The sequence below is a fragment of the Kogia breviceps genome, chromosome 8 (assembly GCF_026419965.1).
Source record: "Kogia breviceps isolate mKogBre1 chromosome 8, mKogBre1 haplotype 1, whole genome shotgun sequence".
Taxonomy (NCBI): domain Eukaryota; kingdom Metazoa; phylum Chordata; class Mammalia; order Artiodactyla; family Physeteridae; genus Kogia; species Kogia breviceps.
In genome coordinates, this window is record NC_081317.1 from 78,994,649 (window position 1) to 79,010,716 (window position 16,068).

The window sequence follows — 16,068 nt, forward strand, 5'->3', positions numbered from 1 at the left end:
GGGGATTCAGTGCATGGGGAGCGATTTTTACATTCCCTCGATAAGTGATATCATAAGTTTCTTTTTTTGTGGGACTTATTTCACTGAGGATGATCGTACCTAAATCCACTCAGGATGCTGCTACCAGCCTCATGACGTGGATTTCATGGCTGAGTGACACTCCATTGGACCTACGTAGCACCACTTGTCCACTTGTCCACTTGTCTTTGTCCACTTGTCCACTCGTCTTTGTCCACTTGGCTCTTTCCTGGGATATGAAACGTGTACCGGAGTGGAGGTTCTTGTCAAGACAGCAGCCCTCAACTTTGGGTCCCTGTGTCTGGTTGATTTTTTCATTTTCCCAAGGTCAACGCCCATGTGTGGAAGTGCCCTATGCTCTGTGGTTCTGTGTTTTACATGGTTTGGGAAAGAGGATACACTTGTGAAGATTGGCTGTTGGCCATTGACATCCCGCCCATCAGCTTAACAAGGCTCCCTTGACTCCGTGGGCTGTCCTGCCTTTCTGGTTTTTAGACTTTTTTCGCCTGGCCCTTTTGCCCCGGGGGGGGGGGCGAGAGATTTCTTTGTAGTGCTGATTTGCTCTCCCAGGTTGCTTGGTTGGCCAAAAAGGGCGTATGCGTTTTTTCCTGAATATATTCAGGAAAAAACGCATACGCCCTTTTTGGCCAACCGCATCATTGTCCACGTTCTGGCGCTTTTCATGTGCTATCGGGGCCATTCCGATGTACCCGTTGACATCCGTTTCCTGCAGTTCTGCCTTGCGTTCAGCGCCTCTTCGTAGCCTGACCTCAATATATTTTGGGGCGATAGTTATCGTTTAGAACTCTGCAGGTTTGGGAAGTGCAGTGCCCCTGAGCTCCATTTCCCAAGTCGCTTTTTTGTGAGTGGGACGCAACACGGCTGGATGGCTTCACGCCCTATTGTCGATCCGGGGTGGCAGGCTGAACCGCTGGTGAATTCTTCTTCGTGATGGGAAATGAGAGTGACATGTGCCCGACCAAACACCTCCAGCGAGTCTCTCATTGGTTCCCCCTCTTGCAGTTCATCCTGCGGACAAATTGCAGACGGTACGAAAGAGGCATGGAAAGGCGCCGAGTCTCCAAGTGGGGAGATTGTTAGTAAGGGGGCCTGAATGGAGAACACGAGCACCAGGAGATGAAAACTGAGGTGAGTTTCAGAAAGCTTTCCCGATCCCACGGTGTAGCATCCGCTGGGTTTCCAATGAGTGCTTTCGCTGTCGGAAGATTGCGTTGAACCTGGAGAGTTGGGACCCATGGAATGGGGAGCACGCAGGATTCCTTTCAAGGGTCTGCATTTGCTTTCCCAACCTCACCAATCGTCTCAGCCCCAAGAGTGTCCAGCCTTATGTCTTCTGCCGCTGGGGCTGTAGATGTGGTCAATCCTGGTTGCATGCCAGTCCCTGAACGCATTTTGGAAGAATTTCTCTCTGTTTTGCCCTGCTTGTTTCTTCTTTATGTTGGAAATGTATCCTCAGAATGGGTCTGAGCTGATTTTCCCTGCTGGTTTTAGGCCGCTTTACACACACTTGATGCACTTACACAGAGATATCAAGACTTAGCTTTGAAGATGCTTACTAGTCGGATAGATACTTGTGCGATGAACAGGGTCTGGTGAGTCCAGTTGATTGAGCAAGGAGTAGGTCGTGTCCATTCCATATTCGGTTTTCGGAAGGGTATCTGTGCTCATTTCAAACTCGAGTTTTATGCGTCACCCCACCTCACCTTTCCCCTGAAGCAGGCATAAGTGTGTTTTCTAAAAGCGTGACTCTGTTCTGTTTGGGGATTCAGTGCATGGGGAGCGATTTTTACATTCCCTCGATAAGTGATATCATAAGTTTCTTTTTTTGTGGGACTTATTTCACTGAGGATGATCGTACCTAAATCCACTCAGGATGCTGCTACCAGCCTCATGACGTGGATTTCATGGCTGAGTGACACTCCGTTGGACCTACGTAGCACCACTTGTGAACTTGTCCACTTGTCTTTGTCCACTTGGCTCTTTCCTGGGATATGAAACGTGTACCGGAGTGGAGGTTCTTGTCAAGACATCAGCCCTCAACTTTGGGGTCCCTGTGTCTAGTTGATTTTTTGATTTTCCCAAGGTCAACGCCCATGTGTGGAAGTGCCCTATGCTCTGTGGTTCTGTGTTTTCCATGGTTTGGGAAAGAGGATACACTTGTGAAGATTGGCTGTTGGCCATTGACATCCCGCCCATCAGCTTAACAAGGCTCCCTTGACTCCGTGGGCTGTCCTGCCTTTCTGGTTTTTAGACTTTTTTCGCCTGGCCCTTTTGCCCCGGGGGGGGGGGCGAGAGATTTCTTTGTAGTGCTGATTTGCTCTCCCAGGTTGCTTGGTTGGCCAAAAAGGGCGTATGCGTTTTTTCCTGAATATATTCAGGAAAAAACGCATACGCCCTTTTTGGCCAACCACATCATTGTCCACGTTCTGGCGCTTTTCATGTGCTATCGGGGCCATTCCGATGTACCCGTTGACATCCGTTTCCTGCAGTTCTGCCTTGCGTTCAGCGCCTCTTCGTAGCCTGACCTCAATATATTTTGGGGCGATAGTTATCGTTTAGAACTCTGCAGGTTTGGGAAGTGCAGTGCCCCTGAGCTCCATTTCCCAAGTCCCTTTTTGGTGAGTGGGACGCAACACGGCTGGATGGCTTCACGCCCTATTGTCGATCCGGGGTGGCAGGCTGAACCTCTGGTGAATTCTTCTTCGTGATGGGAAATGAGAGTGACATGTGCCCGACCAAACACCTCCAGCGAGTCTCTCATTGGTTCCCCCTCTTGCAGTTCATCCTGCGGACAAATTGCAGACGGTACGAAAGAGGCATGGAAAGGCGCCGAGTCTCCAAGTGGGGAGATTGTTAGTAAGGGGGCCTGAATGGAGAACACGAGCACCAGGAGATGAAAACTGAGGTGAGTTTCAGAAAGCTTTCCCGATCCCACGGTGTAGCATCCTCTGGGTTTCCAATGAGTGCTTTCGCTGTCGGAAGATTGCGTTGAACCTGGAGAGTTGGGACCCATGGAATGGGGAGCACGCAGGATTCCTTTCAAGGGTCTGCATTTGCTTTCCCAACCTCACCAATCGTCTCAGCCCCAAGAGTGTCCAGCCTTATGTCTTCTGCCGCTGGGGCTGTAGATGTGGTCAATCCTGGTTGCATGCCAGTCCCTGAACGCATTTTGGAAGAATTTCTCTCTGTTTTGCCCTGCTTGTTTCTTCTTTATGTTGGAAATGTATCCTCAGAATGGGTCTGAGCTGATTTTCCCTGCTGGTTTTAGGCCGCTTTACACACACTTGATGCACTTACACAGAGATATCAAGACTTAGCTTTGAAGATGCTTACTAGTCGGATAGATACTTGTGCGATGAACAGGGTCTGGTGAGTCCAGTTGATTGAGCAAGGAGTAGGTCGTGTCCATTCCATATTCGGTTTTCGGAAGGGTATCTGTGCTCATTTCAAACTCGAGTTTTATGCGTCACCCCACCTCACCTTTCCCCTGAAGCAGGCATAAGTGTGTTTTCTAAAAGCGTGACTCTGTTCTGTTTGGGGATTCAGTGCATGGGGAGCGATTTTTACATTCCCTCGATAAGTGATATCATAAGTTTCTTTTTTTGTGGGACTTATTTCACTGAGGATGATCGTACCTAAATCCACTCAGGATGCTGCTACCAGCCTCATGACGTGGATTTCATGGCTGAGTGACACTCCATTGGACCTACGTAGCACCACTTGTCCACTTGTCCACTTGTCTTTGTCCACTTGTCCACTCGTCTTTGTCCACTTGGCTCTTTCCTTGGATATGAAACGTGTACCGGAGTGGAGGTTCTTGTCAAGACAGCAGCCCTCAACTTTGGGGTCCCTGTGTCTGGTTGATTTTTTCATTTTCCCAAGGTCAATGCCCATGTGTGGAAGTGCCCTATGCTCTGTGGTTCTGTGTTTTACATGGTTTGGGAAAGAGGATACACTTGTGAAGATTGGCTGTTGGCCATTGACATCCCGCCCATCAGCTTAACAAGGCTCCCTTGACTCCGTGGGCTGTCCTGCCTTTCTGGTTTTTAGACTTTTTTCGCCTGGCCCTTTTTCCCCGGGGGGGGCGAGAGATTTCTTTGTAGTGCTGATTTGCTCTCCCAGGTTGCTTGGTTGGCCAAAAAGGGCGTATGCGTTTTTTCCTGAATATATTCAGGAAAAAACGCATACGCCCTTTTTGGCCAACCGCATCATTGTCCACGTTCTGGCGCTTTTCATGTGCTATCGGGGCCATTCCGATGTACCCGTTGACATCCGTTTCCTGCAGTTCTGCCTTGCGTTCAGCGCCTCTTCGTAGCCTGACCTCAATATATTTTGGGGCGATAGTTATCGTTTAGAACTCTGCAGGTTTGGGAAGTGCAGTGCCCCTGAGCTCCATTTCCCAAGTCGCTTTTTTTGTGAGTGGGACGCCACACGGCTGGATGGCTTCACGCCCTATTGTCGATCCGGGGTGGCAGGCTGAACCTCTGGTGAATTCTTCTTCGTGATGGGAAATGAGAGTGACATGTGCCCGACCAAACACCTCCAGCGAGTCTCTCATTGGTTCCCCCTCTTGCAGTTCATCCTGCGGACAAATTGTAGACGGTACGAAAGAGGCATGGAAAGGCGCCAAGTCTCCAAGTGGGGAGATTGTTAGTAAGGGGGCCTGAATGGAGAACACGAGCACCAGGAGATGAAAACTGAGGTGAGTTTCAGAAAGCTTTCCCGATCCCACGGTGTAGCATCCGCTGGGTTTCCAATGAGTGCTTTCGCTGTCGGAAGATTGCGTTGAACCTGGAGAGTTGGGACCCATGGAATGGGGAGCACGCAGGATTCCTTTCAAGGGTCTGCATTTGCTTTCCCAACCTCACCAATCGTCTCAGCCCCAAGAGTGTCCAGCCTTATGTCTTCTGCCGCTGGGGCTGTAGATGTGGTCAATCCTGGTTGCATGCCAGTCCCTGAACGCATTTTGGAAGAATTTCTCTCTGTTTTGCCCTGCTTGTTTCTTCTTTATGTTGGAAATGTATCCTCAGAATGGGTCTGAGCTGATTTTCCCTGGTGGTTTTAGGCCGCTTTACACACACTTGATGCACTTACACAGAGATATCAAGACTTAGCTTTGAAGATGCTTACTAGTCGGATAGATACTTGTGCGATGAACAGGGTCTGGTGAGTCCAGTTGATTGAGCAAGGAGTAGGTCGTGTCCATTCCATATTCGGTTTTCGGAAGGGTATCTGTGCTCATTTCAAACTCGAGTTTTATGCGTCACCCCACCTCACCTTTCCCCTGAAGCAGGCATAAGTGTGTTTTCTAAAAGCGTGACTCTGTTCTGTTTGGGGATTCAGTGCATGGGGAGCGATTTTTACATTCCCTCGATAAGTGATATCATAAGTTTCTTTCTTTGTGGGACTTATTTCACTGAGGATGATCGTACCTAAATCCACTCAGGATGCTGCTACCAGCCTCATGACGTGGATTTCATGGCTGAGTGACACTCCATTGGACCTACGTAGCACCACTTGTCCACTTGTCCACTTGTCTTTGTCCACTTGTCCACTTGGCTCTTTCCTGGGATATGAAACGTGTACCGGAGTGGAGGTTCTTGTCAAGACAGCAGCCCTCAACTTTGGGGTCCCTGTGTCTGGTTGATTTTTTCATTTTCCCAAGGTCAACGCCCATGTGTGGAAGTGCCCTATGCTCTGTGGTTCTGTGTTTTCCATGGTTTGGGAAAGAGGATACACTTGTGAAGATTGGCTGTTGGCCATTGACATCCCGCCCATCAGCTTAACAAGGCTCCCTTGACTCCGTGGCCTGTCCTGCCTTTCTGGTTTTTAGACTTTTTTCGCCTGGCCCTTTTACCCCGGGGGGGGGGGGCGAGAGATTTCTTTGTAGTGCTGATTTGCTCTCCCAGGTTGCTTGGTTGGCCAAAAAGGGCGTATGCGTTTTTTCCTGAATATATTCAGGAAAAAACGCATACGCCCTTTTTGGCCAACCGCATCATTGTCCACGTTCTGGCGCTTTTCATGTGCTATCGGGGCCATTCCGATGTACCCGTTGACATCCGTTTCCTGCAGTTCTGCCTTGCGTTCAGCGCCTCTTCGTAGCCTGACCTCAATATATTTTGGGGCGATAGTTATCGTTTAGAACTCTGCGGGTTTGGGAAGTGCAGTGCCCCTGAGCTCCATTTCCCAAGTCGCTTTTTTGTGAGTGGGACGCAACACGGCTGGATGGCTTCACGTCCTATTGTCGATCCGGGGTGGCAGGCTGAACCGCTGGTGAATTCTTCTTCGTGATGGGAAATGAGAGTGACATGTGCCCGACCAAACACCTCCAGCGAGTCTCTCATTGGTTCCCCCTCTTGCAGTTCATCCTGCGGACAAATTGCAGACGGTACGAAAGAGGCATGGAAAGGCGCCGAGTCTCCAAGTGGGGAGATTGTTAGTAAGTGGGCCTGAATGGAGAACACGAGCACCCGGAGATGAAAACTGAGGTGAGTTTCAGAAAGCTTTCCCGATCCCACGGTGTAGCATCCGCTGGGTTTCCAATGAGTGCTTTCGCTGTCGGAAGATTGCGTTGAACCTGGAGAGTTGGGACCCATGGAATGGGGAGCACGCAGGATTCCTTTCAAGGGTCTGCATTTGCTTTCCCAACCTCACCAATCGTCTCAGCCCCAAGAGTGTCCAGCCTTATGTCTTCTGCCGCTGGGGCTGTAGATGTGGTCAATCCTGGTTGCATGCCAGTCCCTGAACGCATTTTGGAAGAATTTCTCTCTGTTTTGCCCTGCTTGTTTCTTCTTTATGTTGGAAATGTATCCTCAGAATGGGTCTGAGCTGATTTTCCCTGCTGGTTTTAGGCCGCTTTACACACACTTGATGCACTTACACAGAGATATCAAGACTTAGCTTTGAAGATGCTTACTAGTCGGATAGATACTTGTGCGATGAACAGGGTCTGGTGAGTCCAGTTGATTGAGCAAGGAGTAGGTCGTGTCCATTCCATATTCGGTTTTCGGAAGGGTATCTGTGCTCATTTCAAACTCGAGTTTTATGCGTCACCCCACCTCACCTTTCCCCTGAAGCAGGCATAAGTGTGTTTTCTAAAAGCGTGACTCTGTTCTGTTTGGGGATTCAGTGCATGGGGAGCGATTTTTACATTCCCTCGATAAGTGATATCATAAGTTTCTTTTTTTGTGGGACTTATTTCACTGAGGATGATCGTACCTAAATCCACTCAGGATGCTGCTACCAGCCTCATGACGTGGATTTCATGGCTGAGTGACACTCCATTGGACCTACGTAGCACCACTTGTCCACTTGTCCACTTGTCTTTGTCCACTTTTCCACTTGGCTCTTTCCTGGGATATGAAACGTGTACCGGAGTGGAGGTTCTTGTCAAGACAGCAGCCCTCAACTTTGGGGTCCCTGTGTCTGGTTGATTTTTTCATTTTCCCAAGGTCAACGCCCATGTGTGGAAGTGCCCTATGCTCTGTGGTTCTGTGTTTTACATGGTTTGGGAAAGAGGATACACTTGTGAAGATTGGCTGTTGGCCATTGACATCCCGCCCATCAGCTTAACAAGGCTCCCTTGACTCCGTGGGCTGTCCTGCCTTTCTGGTTTTTAGACATTTTTCGCCTGGCCCTTTTGCCCCGGGGGGGGGGGGCGAGAGATTTCTTTGCAGTGCTGATTTGCTCTCCCAGGTTGCTTGGTTGGCCAAAAAGGGCGTATGCGTTTTTTCCTGAATATATTCAGGAAAAAACGCATACGCCCTTTTTGGCCAACCGCATCATTGTCCACGTTCTGGCGCTTTTCATGTGCTATCGGGGCCATTCCGATGTACCCGTTGACATCCGTTTCCTGCAGTTCTGCCTTGCGTTCAGCGCCTCTTCGTAGCCTGACCTCAATATATTTTGGGGCGATAGTTATCGTTTAGAACTCTGCAGGTTTGGGAAGTGCAGTGCCCCTGAGCTCCATTTCCCAAGTCGCTTTTTTGTGAGTGGGACGCAACACGGCTGGATGGCTTCACGCCCTATTGTCGATCCGGGGTGGCAGGCTGAACCTCTGGTGAATTCTTCTTCGTGATGGGAAATGAGAGTGACATGTGCCCGACCAAACACCTCCAGCGAGTCTCTCATTGGTTCCCCCTCTTGCAGTTCATCCTGCGGACAAATTGCAGACGGTACGAAAGAGGCATGGAAAGGCGCCGAGTCTCCAAGTGGGGAGATTGTTAGTAAGGGGGCCTGAATGGAGAACACGAGCACCAGGAGATGAAAACTGAGGTGAGTTTCAGAAAGCTTTCCCGATCCCACGGTGTAGCATCCGCTGGGTTTCCAATGAGTGCTTTCGCTGTCGGAAGATTGCGTTGAACCTGGAGAGTTGGGACCCATGGAATGGGGAGCACGCAGGATTCCTTTCAAGGGTCTGCATTTGCTTTCCCAACCTCACCAATCGTCTCAGCCCCAAGAGTGTCCAGCCTTATGTCTTCTGCCGCTGGGGCTGTAGATGTGGTCAATCCTGGTTGCATGCCAGTCCCTGAACGCATTTTGGAAGAATTTCTCTCTGTTTTGCCCTGCTTGTTTCTTCTTTATGTTGGAAATGTATCCTCAGAATGGGTCTGAGCTGATTTTCCCTGCTGGTTTTAGGCCGCTTTACACACACTTGATGCACTTACACAGAGATATCAAGACTTAGCTTTGAAGATGCTTACTAGTCGGATAGATACTTGTGCGATGAACAGGGTCTGGTGAGTCCAGTTGATTGAGCAAGGAGTAGGTCGTGTCCATTCCATATTCGGTTTTCGGAAGGGTATCTGTGCTCATTTCAAACTCGAGTTTTATGCGTCACCCCACCTCACCTTTCCCCTGAAGCAGGCATAAGTGTGTTTTCTAAAAGCGTGACTCTGTTCTGTTTGGGGATTCAGTGCATGGGGAGCGATTTTTACATTCCCTCGATAAGTGATATCATAAGTTTCTTTTTTTGTGGGACTTATTTCACTGAGGATGATCGTACCTAAATCCACTCAGGATGCTGCTACCAGCCTCATGACGTGGATTTCATGGCTGAGTGACACTCCATTGGACCTACGTAGCACCACTTGTCCACTTGTCCACTTGTCTTTGTCCACTTGTCCACTCGTCTTTGTCCACTTGGCTCTTTCCTTGGATATGAAACGTGTACCGGAGTGGAGGTTCTTGTCAAGACAGCAGCCCTCAACTTTGGGGTCCCTGTGTCTGGTTGATTTTTTCATTTTCCCAAGGTCAACGCCCATGTGTGGAAGTGCCCTATGCTCTGTGGTTCTGTGTTTTACATGGTTTGGGAAAGAGGATACACTTGTGAAGATTGGCTGTTGGCCATTGACATCCCGCCCATCAGCTTAACAAGGCTCCCTTGACTCCGTGGGCTGTCCTGCCTTTCTGGTTTTTAGACTTTTTTCGCCTGGCCCTTTTGCCCCGGGGGGGGGGGCGAGAGATTTCTTTGTAGTGCTGATTTGCTCTCCCAGGTTGCTTGGTTGGCCAAAAAGGGCGTATGCGTTTTTTCCTGAATATATTCAGGAAAAAACGCATACGCCCTTTTTGGCCAACCGCATCATTGTCCACGTTCTGGCGCTTTTCATGTGCTATCGGGGCCATTCCGATGTACCCGTTGACATCCGTTTCCTGCAGTTCTGCCTTGCGTTCAGCGCCTCTTCGTAGCCTGACCTCAATATATTTTGGGGCGATAGTTATCGTTTAGAACTCTGCAGGTTTGGGAAGTGCAGTGCCCCTGAGCTCCATTTCCCAAGTCGCTTTTTTGTGAGTGGGACGCAACACGGCTGGATGGCTTCACGCCCTATTGTCGATCCGGGGTGGCAGGCTGAACCGCTGGTGAATTCTTCTTCGTGATGGGAAATGAGAGTGACATGTGCCCGACCAAACACCTCCAGCGAGTCTCTCATTGGTTCCCCCTCTTGCAGTTCATCCTGCGGACAAATTGCAGACGGTACGAAAGAGGCATGGAAAGGCGCCGAGTCTCCAAGTGGGGAGATTGTTAGTAAGGGGGCCTGAATGGAGAACACGAGCACCAGGAGATGAAAACTGAGGTGAGTTTCAGAAAGCTTTCCCGATCCCACGGTGTAGCATCCGCTGGGTTTCCAATGAGTGCTTTCGCTGTCGGAAGATTGCGTTGAACCTGGAGAGTTGGGACCCATGGAATGGGGAGCACGCAGGATTCCTTTCAAGGGTCTGCATTTGCTTTCCCAACCTCACCAATCGTCTCAGCCCCAAGAGTGTCCAGCCTTATGTCTTCTGCCGCTGGGGCTGTAGATGTGGTCAATCCTGGTTGCATGCCAGTCCCTGAACGCATTTTGGAAGAATTTCTCTCTGTTTTGCCCTGCTTGTTTCTTCTTTATGTTGGAAATGTATCCTCAGAATGGGTCTGAGCTGATTTTCCCTGCTGGTTTTAGGCCGCTTGACACACACTTGATGCACTTACACAGAGATATCAAGACTTAGCTTTGAAGATGCTTACTAGTCGGATAGATACTTGTGCGATGAACAGGGTCTGGTGAGTCCAGTTGATTGAGCAAGGAGTAGGTCGTGTCCATTCCATATTCGGTTTTCGGAAGGGTATCTGTGCTCATTTCAAACTCGAGTTTTATGCGTCACCCCACCTCACCTTTCCCCTGAAGCAGGCATAAGTGTGTTTTCTAAAAGCGTGACTCTGTTCTGTTTGGGGATTCAGTGCATGGGGAGCGATTTTTACATTCCCTCGATAAGTGATATCATAAGTTTCTTTCTTTGTGGGACTTATTTCACTGAGGATGATCGTACCTAAATCCACTCAGGATGCTGCTACCAGCCTCATGACGTGGATTTCATGGCTGAGTGACACTCCATTGGACCTACGTAGCACCACTTGTCCACTTGTCCACTTGTCTTTGTCCACTTGTCCACTTGGCTCTTTCCTGGGATATGAAACGTGTACCGGAGTGGAGGTTCTTGTCAAGACAGCAGCCCTCAACTTTGGGGTCCCTGTGTCTGGTTGATTTTTTCATTTTCCCAAGGTCAACGCCCATGTGTGGAAGTGCCCTATGCTCTGTGGTTCTGTGTTTTCCATGGTTTGGGAAAGAGGATACACTTGTGAAGATTGGCTGTTGGCCATTGACATCCCGCCCATCAGCTTAACAAGGCTCCCTTGACTCCGTGGCCTGTCCTGCCTTTCTGGTTTTTAGACTTTTTTCGCCTGGCCCTTTTACCCCGGGGGGGGGGGGGCGAGAGATTTCTTTGTAGTGCTGATTTGCTCTCCCAGGTTGCTTGGTTGGCCAAAAAGGGCGTATGCGTTTTTTCCTGAATATATTCAGGAAAAAACGCATACGCCCTTTTTGGCCAACCGCATCATTGTCCACGTTCTGGCGCTTTTCATGTGCTATCGGGGCCATTCCGATGTACCCGTTGACATCCGTTTCCTGCAGTTCTGCCTTGCGTTCAGCGCCTCTTCGTAGCCTGACCTCAATATATTTTGGGGCGATAGTTATCGTTTAGAAGTCTGCAGGTTTGGGAAGTGCAGTGCCCCTGAGCTCCATTTCCCAAGTCGCTTTTTTGTGAGTGGGACGCAACACGGCTGGATGGCTTCACGTCCTATTGTCGATCCGGGGTGGCAGGCTGAACCGCTGGTGAATTCTTCTTCGTGATGGGAAATGAGAGTGACATGTGCCCGACCAAACACCTCCAGCGAGTCTCTCATTGGTTCCCCCTCTTGCAGTTCATCCTGCGGACAAATTGCAGACGGTACGAAAGAGGCATGGAAAGGCGCCGAGTCTCCAAGTGGGGAGATTGTTAGTAAGTGGGCCTGAATGGAGAACACGAGCACCCGGAGATGAAAACTGAGGTGAGTTTCAGAAAGCTTTCCCGATCCCACGGTGTAGCATCCGCTGGGTTTCCAATGAGTGCTTTCGCTGTCGGAAGATTGCGTTGAACCTGGAGAGTTGGGACCCATGGAATGGGGAGCACGCAGGATTCCTTTCAAGGGTCTGCATTTGCTTTCCCAACCTCACCAATCGTCTCAGCCCCAAGAGTGTCCAGCCTTATGTCTTCTGCCGCTGGGGCTGTAGATGTGGTCAATCCTGGTTGCATGCCAGTCCCTGAACGCATTTTGGAAGAATTTCTCTCTGTTTTGCCCTGCTTGTTTCTTCTTTATGTTGGAAATGTATCCTCAGAATGGGTCTGAGCTGATTTTCCCTGCTGGTTTTAGGCCGCTTTACACACACTTGATGCACTTACACAGAGATATCAAGACTTAGCTTTGAAGATGCTTACTAGTCGGATAGATACTTGTGCGATGAACAGGGTCTGGTGAGTCCAGTTGATTGAACAAGGAGTAGGTCGTGTCCATTCCATATTCGGTTTTCGGAAGGGTATCTGTGCTCATTTCAAACTCGAGTTTTATGCGTCACCCCACCTCACCTTTCCCCTGAAGCAGGCATAAGTGTGTTTTCTAAAAGCGTGACTCTGTTCTGTTTGGGGATTCAGTGCATGGGGAGCGATTTTTACATTCCCTCGATAAGTGATATCATAAGTTTCTTTTTTTGTGGGACTTATTTCACTGAGGATGATCGTACCTAAATCCACTCAGGATGCTGCTACCAGCCTCATGACGTGGATTTCATGGCTGAGTGACACTCCATTGGACCTACGTAGCACCACTTGTCCACTTGTCCACTTGTCTTTGTCCACTTTTCCACTTGGCTCTTTCCTGGGATATGAAACGTGTACCGGAGTGGAGGTTCTTGTCAAGACAGCAGCCCTCAACTTTGGGGTCCCTGTGTCTGGTTGATTTTTTCATTTTCCCAAGGTCAACGCCCATGTGTGGAAGTGCCCTATGCTCTGTGGTTCTGTGTTTTACATGGTTTGGGAAAGAGGATACACTTGTGAAGATTGGCTGTTGGCCATTGACATCCCGCCCATCAGCTTAACAAGGCTCCCTTGACTCCGTGGGCTGTCCTGCCTTTCTGGTTTTTAGACTTTTTTCGCCTGGCCCTTTTGCCCCGGGGGGTGGGGGGGGCGAGAGATTTCTTTGCAGTGCTGATTTGCTCTCCCAGGTTGCTTGGTTGGCCAAAAAGGGCGTATGCGTTTTTTCCTGAATATATTCAGGAAAAAACGCATACGCCCTTTTTGGCCAACCGCATCATTGTCCACGTTCTGGCGCTTTTCATGTGCTATCGGGGCCATTCCGATGTACCCGTTGACATCCGTTTCCTGCAGTTCTGCCTTGCGTTCAGCGCCTCTTCGTAGCCTGACCTCAATATATTTTGGGGCGATAGTTATCATTTAGAAGTCTGCAGGTTTGGGAAGTGCAGTGCCCCTGAGCTCCATTTCCCAAGTCGCTTTTTTGTGAGTGGGACGCAACACGGCTGGATGGCTTCACGCCCTATTGTCGATCCGGGGTGGCAGGCTGAACCGCTGGTGAATTCTTCTTCGTGATGGGAAATGAGAGTGACATGTGCCCGACCAAACACCTCCAGCGAGTCTCTCATTGGTTCCCCCTCTTGCAGTTCATCCTGCGGACAAATTGCAGACGGTACGAAAGAGGCATGGAAAGGCGCCGAGTCTCCAAGTGGGGAGATTGTTAGTAAGGGGGCCTGAATGGAGAACACGAGCACCAGGAGATGAAAACTGAGGTGAGTTTCAGAAAGCTTTCCCGATCCCACGGTGTAGCATCCGCTGGGTTTCCAATGAGTGCTTTCGCTGTCGGAAGATTGCGTTGAACCTGGAGAGTTGGGACCCATGGAATGGGGAGCACGCAGGATTCCTTTCAAGGGTCTGCATTTGCTTTCCCAACCTCACCAATCGTCTCAGCCCCAAGAGTGTCCAGCCTTATGTCTTCTGCCGCTGGGGCTGTAGATGTGGTCAATCCTGGTTGCATGCCAGTCCCTGAACGCATTTTGGAAGAATTTCTCTCTGTTTTGCCCTGCTTGTTTCTTCTTTATGTTGGAAATGTATCCTCAGAATGGGTCTGAGCTGATTTTCCCTGCTGGTTTTAGGCCGCTTTACACACACTTGATGCACTTACACAGAGATATCAAGACTTAGCTTTGAAGATGCTTACTAGTCGGATAGATACTTGTGCGATGAACAGGGTCTGGTGAGTCCAGTTGATTGAGCAAGGAGTAGGTCGTGTCCATTCCATATTCGGTTTTCGGAAGGGTATCTGTGCTCATTTCAAACTCGAGTTTTATGCGTCACCCCACCTCACCTTTCCCCTGAAGCAGGCATAAGTGTGTTTTCTAAAAGCGTGACTCTGTTCTGTTTGGGGATTCAGTGCATGGGGAGCGATTTTTACATTCCCTCGATAAGTGATATCATAAGTTTCTTTTTTTGTGGGACTTATTTCACTGAGGATGATCGTACCTAAATCCACTCAGGATGCTGCTACCAGCCTCATGACGTGGATTTCATGGCTGAGTGACACTCCATTGGACCTACGTAGCACCACTTGTCCACTTGTCCACTTGTCTTTGTCCACTTGTCCACTTGGCTCTTTCCTGGGATATGAAACGTGTACCGGAGTGGAGGTTCTTGTCAAGACAGCAGCCCTCAACTTTGGGGTCCCTGTGTCTGGTTGATTTTTTCATTTTCCCAAGGTCAACGCCCATGTGTGGAAGTGCCCTATGCTCTGTGGTTCTGTGTTTTACATGGTTTGGGAAAGAGGATACACTTGTGAAGATTGGCTGTTGGCCATTGACATCCCGCCCATCAGCTTAACAAGGCTCCCTTGACTCCGTGGGCTGTCCTGCCTTTCTGGTTTTTAGACTTTTTTCGCCTGGCCCTTTTGCCCCGGGGGGGGGGGGCGAGAGATTTCTTTGTAGTGCTGATTTGCTCTCCCAGGTTGCTTGGTTGGCCAAAAAGGGCGTATGCGTTTTTTCCTGAATATATTCAGGAAAAAACGCATACGCCCTTTTTGGCCAACCGCATCATTGTCCACGTTCTGGCGCTTTTCATGTGCTATCGGGGCCATTCCGATGTACCCGTTGACATCCGTTTCCTGCAGTTCTGCCTTGCGTTCAGCGCCTCTTCGTAGCCTGACCTCAATATATTTTGGGGCGATAGTTATCGTTTAGAAGTCTGCAGGTTTGGGAAGTGCAGTGCCCCTGAGCTCCATTTCCCAAGTCGCTTTTTTGTGAGTGGGACGCAACACGGCTGGATGGCTTCACGCCCTATTGTCGATCCGGGGTGGCAGGCTGAACCGCTGGTGAATTCTTCTTCGTGATGGGAAATGAGAGTGACATGTGCCCGACCAAACACCTCCAGCGAGTCTCTCATTGGTTCCCCCTCTTGCAGTTCATCCTGCGGACAAATTGCAGACGGTACGAAAGAGGCATGGAAAGGCGCCGAGTCTCCAAGTGGGGAGATTGTTAGTAAGGGGGCCTGAATGGAGAACACGAGCACCAGGAGATGAAAACTGAGGTGAGTTTCAGAAAGCTTTCCCGATCCCACGGTGTAGCATCCGCTGGGTTTCCAATGAGTGCTTTCGCTGTCGGAAGATTGCGTTGAACCTGGAGAGTTGGGACCCATGGAATGGGGAGCACGCAGGATTCCTTTCAAGGGTCTGCATTTGCTTTCCCAACCTCACGAATCGTCTCAGCCCCAAGAGTGTCCAGCCTTATGTCTTCTGCCGCTGGGGCTGTAGATGTGGTCAATCCTGGTTGCATGCCAGTCCCTGAACGCATTTTGGAAGAATTTCTCTCTGTTTTGCCCTGCTTGTTTCTTCTTTATGTTGGAAATGTATCCTCAGAATGGGTCTGAGCTGATTTTCCCTGCTGGTTTTAGGCCGCTTTACACACACTTGATGCACTTACACAGAGATATCAAGACTTAGCTTTGAAGATGCTTACTAGTCGGATAGATACTTGTGCGATGAACAGGGTCTGGTGAGTCCAGTTGATTGAGCAAGGAGTAGGTCGTGTCCATTCCATATTCGGTTTTCGGAAGGGTATCTGTGCTCATTTCAAACTCGAGTTTTATGCGTCACCCCACCTCACCTTTCCCCTGAAGCAGGCA